This window comes from Hydra vulgaris, chromosome 13 (assembly GCF_038396675.1).
Source record: "Hydra vulgaris chromosome 13, alternate assembly HydraT2T_AEP".
NCBI lineage: Eukaryota > Metazoa > Cnidaria > Hydrozoa > Anthoathecata > Hydridae > Hydra > Hydra vulgaris.
Genome location: NC_088932.1, coordinates 11,969,113 through 11,975,000, shown reverse-complemented (window position 1 = coordinate 11,975,000; position 5,888 = coordinate 11,969,113).

Here is a 5,888-nt window from a genome sequence, read left to right as displayed (position 1 = left end):
GCTTTCTCTGACTCTTTTATGATTTATATGAATGGATTCTCGACTATAATAAGATTTTTAGTTGGGTGCAAACTTTCTAATTTTTTATTTTCCAAGCGTCTTGCTTCGTCAAAAGCGTTTTTGTTTTCGTGTTGTATATTTTTTATTTTATTTTTTACATTTTCCGGTAAACTTAAGTTAAGTTAGTGTTCTAAATTAAGAATAGAATTATTGTTATTTGAGGAATATAAAGAGTTTTTTACGTCTCCTCATTGTGTTGTCATGACTCCTGTTGGCTTTTGTGATGGCGGAGTAAAAGTAAATGCTGGTGCTTTGCCTTTATTATCAATGAAACTTCTACCAAACGTAAGATCAAATGATTTTTCGACTGTTGTTAGGTTTTTTATTTCATGGTTGTTAGTTGGTGGAACAAATGCATCTCTTGGTATATGTTTGCTTTGGCAGTTATTACAATATAATTCTTTTCCAGCAAAGTTTAGGTTAATTTTCTTCCCATTGGTTTCAATATTATGGGGTAAATAATTTACCATTCACAAAATTCATCCTGCGAAGTTGTATTTAATCAATCTAAAAACGAATATGAACAAGCACTAAAAAATAGCGGATACAAAAACTACTCCCTTAAATATCTGATCAAACAAAAAACACCCCAAAAATATCATAAACAAAAAATCATATGATTCAACCCTCCATTTAATAAAAACGTCTCCACAATTGTTGCAAAAATGCTTTTGTATTTGCTAGAAAAAAACTTCCCTAAAACACACAAACTTCACAAAATCTTAAACTGAAACGCTGTAAAGATAGGCTACAGTTGCACTGAAAACATAGAAAAAATTATGAAAAACCACACCAAAAAAACTTTCCAAGAATTGAAAACAATGACCCAAAATGCAATTGTCGAAGCAAACAGAATGCCCCCTGAATGGTAAGCGCAAATCCACAAATATTATATATAAATGCATCATCGCAGCAAAAAATCAACCCAACAAAGTTTATATCGGATTAACGGAAGGTGAGTGGAAAACCAGATAACAACCACGAATCATCATTCAGTAATATTAAATACAAAAAGTCTACTACCCTATCCAACAACGTATGGGATTTAAAAACAATTTCAACGAAACCCCTTTGCTACATGGCCTAGTCTCAAATCTGTACCCCCCAACTTAAACATTTCCAAAAGATGTCTGTATGAGAAATTTGCTATTATATCATATCCAAACCTGAGGAACTGCTAAAGAAAAGAACCAAAATTATAGCAAAATGCCACCACGAAAATAAATTCTTAATAAAAAATTACAAAGCTTGCTACAAACCTGACTAACAACTAAAAACAGCACCATTTATCTACTCTATATATCTCTAGGATAACTAATAAATTACTCACATTCACAGCTATTATCATATATTTCATAATATTTTTTTAAGAATATATTTCATAATATTTTTACATCAATTTTAATTTTTACTTTTTTAATATACAAATAATGCACATTATCACATAAACAAATAATCTAAACAACATTAAACAAAACTATTTCAAAACTATTTGCGAACTAAAAACATTTTACTAATATTATTAACCTCACTACTATTCAATTTCCGTCCGGTAACAATCCAGAACACAAATATAAACAGTAACGTCCACTAAACACATCGTACCAAAATTAAACTTTTACTATTTGCCTCATGATGGTGGTAATACATGATACTCAGAGTTGCAATATTAGATAATATTATAAACATTATATATATGGTCTCAGGATTTAAAGTCAAATAACAATCACAGATATTAATGAAATATTTGAATATTCTGAATGCCATGACGTGATCAGCCAAACTTTGATTTTTGATCAGCAAATATAGATACCCAAACTTATAATAATCAAATTTTTTTAAAAATAACAAATCCGAAATAGAATTTTTTAAACCTAGTTCTATAAAACTGGTACTTTCAATTGTCAAACTAGAAAAAATTACTAAATCCTTAACATCTTTAAACAAATGAGTATTCAGAAATACATGAGCTATTAACTAATTCTCCATTGCTTTAAGGAAAACTTTGTCGTGTTTCAAAAGTTTAGTCATTATTTTACATAGCTATTTTAAAGGCTCCTTATGTTTTGACAGCAAAATTGTTAACAGGAAGTATTTTTGTTTTTTCGTTTTTTTTATGTACTCTTTGAGCAATAAATTTAAACAGTATATGTAACAAAACATAAACTAAAATACTTGCTTACAATTCAAAAAGCTGTTTCAAACCCTAGCATTTATACACTTTTTTAAAAACTTGATTATCGAGTATATATTCTTAAAGAGACAAATGTTTACCATAACCTCAGCGAGTAGAAATAATTTGATTTAATGGTGCTATATGTTTTTTTACATCCCACCTTTTATAGTTCTTCTTTTTGTAATTCTAAATTTTCATTGTTACTGCTTACTCTTGCATATCTAATTTTCATAATGACTGTGGTACAATTTTATTTAAAAAAAAAATTGTACCACAGCTGTACAAAAACGCGTAACATTTCTTATAATTGTACCACTTGTTAGCAGGCTTAGTGTAGTACTATTATACTCTACTTTAACTGTACTGCACTACGACACGATTACATTGAAGTAATCGAACTTATGATTGAGTTGCGTGGGAGAAGCTAAGAACTGTGGTTTTGACTGAGGTAGTTTCCTTACGAAAATATAAATATAGTATAAGCGGTTTTTTTATGAGCATATATGAGGTGATTTTTAAAGTATAAATTGAACGCTAAATTTTTGTAAAAAGAGTTACAGTTAAATGGGTAAAAAGAAAATATTTAAAATTGTAACAATGTGCTGCCGGCGAGAGAATTACAAGCTAACCGGGCAGTAATGGAGTCAACCTTGAGATTTTTGATTATTTTTAAAAAATGTGATGAGACGTTCGATGCCCCAACTTGGCTGGAGTGAATCAAAGTGATTGCAAAGATACAAGACGTTGAGTTAACAGTACTTTTTCCTGTCTTGTTGCAAAAAAAAGTGATGCTTTTGCAGTCTGCGACGGCGTGGGAGAAGAAGAAAAGAATGATGCAAATAAAATTGAGGATGTCTTGTTGCTAGCCTTTTCTTTCAATGTCTACACATAATATGAATTGTTTACGAAACGAAAGATGAGCGATGAGGAATGAGTAGACGTCTATTTGGCGGATCTGAAACGTTTGTCGTGTCTTGCGTAGTTGCTAGACGAGACGGTGAGAATGACGTTTGTTGTTAAATTGACGGAAGCAATTTTTTTAAGATTTAGGGCTGCGAAAGAGACAATTGACATGATGTTGCTGAAAGTAAGAGGCTTTTTATCCGAAAATCGCAATTGAGTTGAATATAACTGCTGCTCCCACCTGCAGCAACGTTGTGAGAGCGAAGTCACCTGAGTCTATGGTATGCTATAACTGTCGAGGGTTAAATCACATCGCAAGGAACTGCGCAGCTTCCACGAGGAATGTTCGATGTTTCAAATGCAAAGAGATGGGACACGTGGCAACAAAATGTACAAAACAGCAAGAAAACGGGAAGGAGAGCGATCGGTGTGCCCTAGCTTGCTCTCGAATGCCTGTGCATTAAGCGCACTTGCGGTCATCCAAATTAAGGCGGATGGTAGAAAGGCGAGAGCTATTGTTGATACTGGATGTTCAACAACGAATATTTTTCAAAAATTGTTTTCGAACGATCAACTGGAGTGATCGAATCATGTAAAGGTTACAACATTCGGAGGCAAAGTGTTGCAACGGCAATGGTTTTGATTGATGCTGGCATGTCTTTGCACGGGATCGGATTCAAGTGGCAAGTTTCCGACCGTTTGGAGAAGATATATTGCTTTGAATGAGTTCAATACGATTGCTTGGAGGACTCACCATTCTTCCGTCAGGTAAAGCAAAGTTCGGAGGGAATGTTTGTGAAATGGCACAAAGCAAAGAAAAATCACGACTTGAAATCAAGAAACGGGACCATGAAGCAGTGTTCGATGGAGTGAACTGGACAATTAATTGGATATGGAATAAGGAGACAATCCAAAGTAATATGCGAATACAGTTGCTCATTACGCAGTTCCGGAAGACGTTTCGCAAGAGTTTGAGAACGAATTACGGGAGTGGATAAAGGAAGGATTGTTACTAGAATATGATGAACATACAATGGGACCACCATGAAGGGCCAGCTTTCACTAATAGCAGTGGTTCAACGCAATAAAAACAAAGTCCGGCCGGTGCAAGACTAGAGGTAAACCAATAGGTTCATTAAACCATTCACAAGAGTTTAGACGTCTGTGCTTAGAAGTTGAGTCAGTGGACAAAAATTGGTAACAATCCTGCAGTTATTGACCTGCGGAAAGCATATCTCTAGCTGAAGGCGGATGAGATACCATGGCCGTATCAAACGACGTTGTTTAAGAGCAAACGATATTGTCTGACGCTACTCGGTTTTGGACTTAACGTGGCACCGATGGTCATAAAATCATTAGTGAGCCCATTGTTGACCAAGTTGAAAAAGTGAAGAAAGGGACTTGAAATTTGTAAATATTATTTTTATTGATGAGATTGTGGCTAACATAGAATGCGTTAAAAAACGCTTTTCCAAATTAGACTTGAAGAGTAAGGATGGCGAAAGTATTGATGTAGTGGGATAGGAGTGCTCGGATTGGCCGTGAAGGAGATGCAACAAACTAATATGGTCCAGAGGGAATTGGCTGGAGGAAATTCCTTGGTCATTATTGAGGAGGATGGTTTTCTCCATTTGTGAGCAGTTCTTGAGTCACTCGCCGGTGTGCGGTTGAATACGCGTTAATTGCAACATTATTAAGCGGAAGATGGTTTCTTTGACAATTGGGTGGGATAATCAGGTCCATGTTGTGGGGTTTAGGTTTAAAATAGAAGAAAAAAATTATCGTGCTCGTTGAGAATTGGAAGTGCATGGTGATGAGATTAAAGTAAGGAATAATGTTAGCTCTTTGGAGCTCAAGTCCAAATTAGAGGAGTCACTGTTGAAGATTCAACTTGGCTGCGTAAGGACAGATCTGTAGTTCACATAAACATGGCAGAGCTGGACACCGTATTATGCGGTGATAATATGGCTTTGGCTTGGAAGCTTAATAAACTCCAGTTGTTTACAGTCTTTGTACCGGTTTTTCACTGGATTTCTGATGCTGTAACCGGAAAGTCCAGACTGAGATCAAATGCGTTCGCTGAATTGCTTATACAGTGAAGAGTGAACTTGTTCTAGAGAAGTGGTTGAGAAATATAACTAGGATATCAACATAAATCTGATATCGTCGAAGAACAATTCGACTCATTAACTAGAATACCCGTTCGGTGAATTTTAGAAATACACAAGTAGATTAGATATTTTGGAGTCAAGAATTTTGCTCTTTGTTCGGAGGATGTTCCTGACTGCAACAAAGGATGGTGTACAAAAATTAATTCAGGAGTGCAAACCATGCAAATTGATAGATCAGGCACCTGTTACGTGGTCGCTCAGGAAGTTAGTGTTCAACAAAAATTGGAAAAGATTACGTAGAGGGGAAAGATTTTGAGCTTGATCGGTTTTGTACCTTCAAGATTTGCACCGTGGCGTCAGCTGCCACACTCGCAAAGAAGCATCACAGTAAATTGACAGTCAAAGTCCATATTTTGCTAGAGGGGAGCATTAGAACAAATATTGACGAACACCGATACTTTGACGGACAATGACACATAGAACAATGGCATTTAGAAGTAAAGAGACTATAAAATTTGCTGAAAGTTGGAGTGTGCGTTTGAAGCTAGGAGCCGGTTACTGTCCTTCAGAGAGTGCCATAATTGAAAGAAACCATCAATCTGTCAAGAGAGTCGCAAAGCGATCGAATACTTTCATAT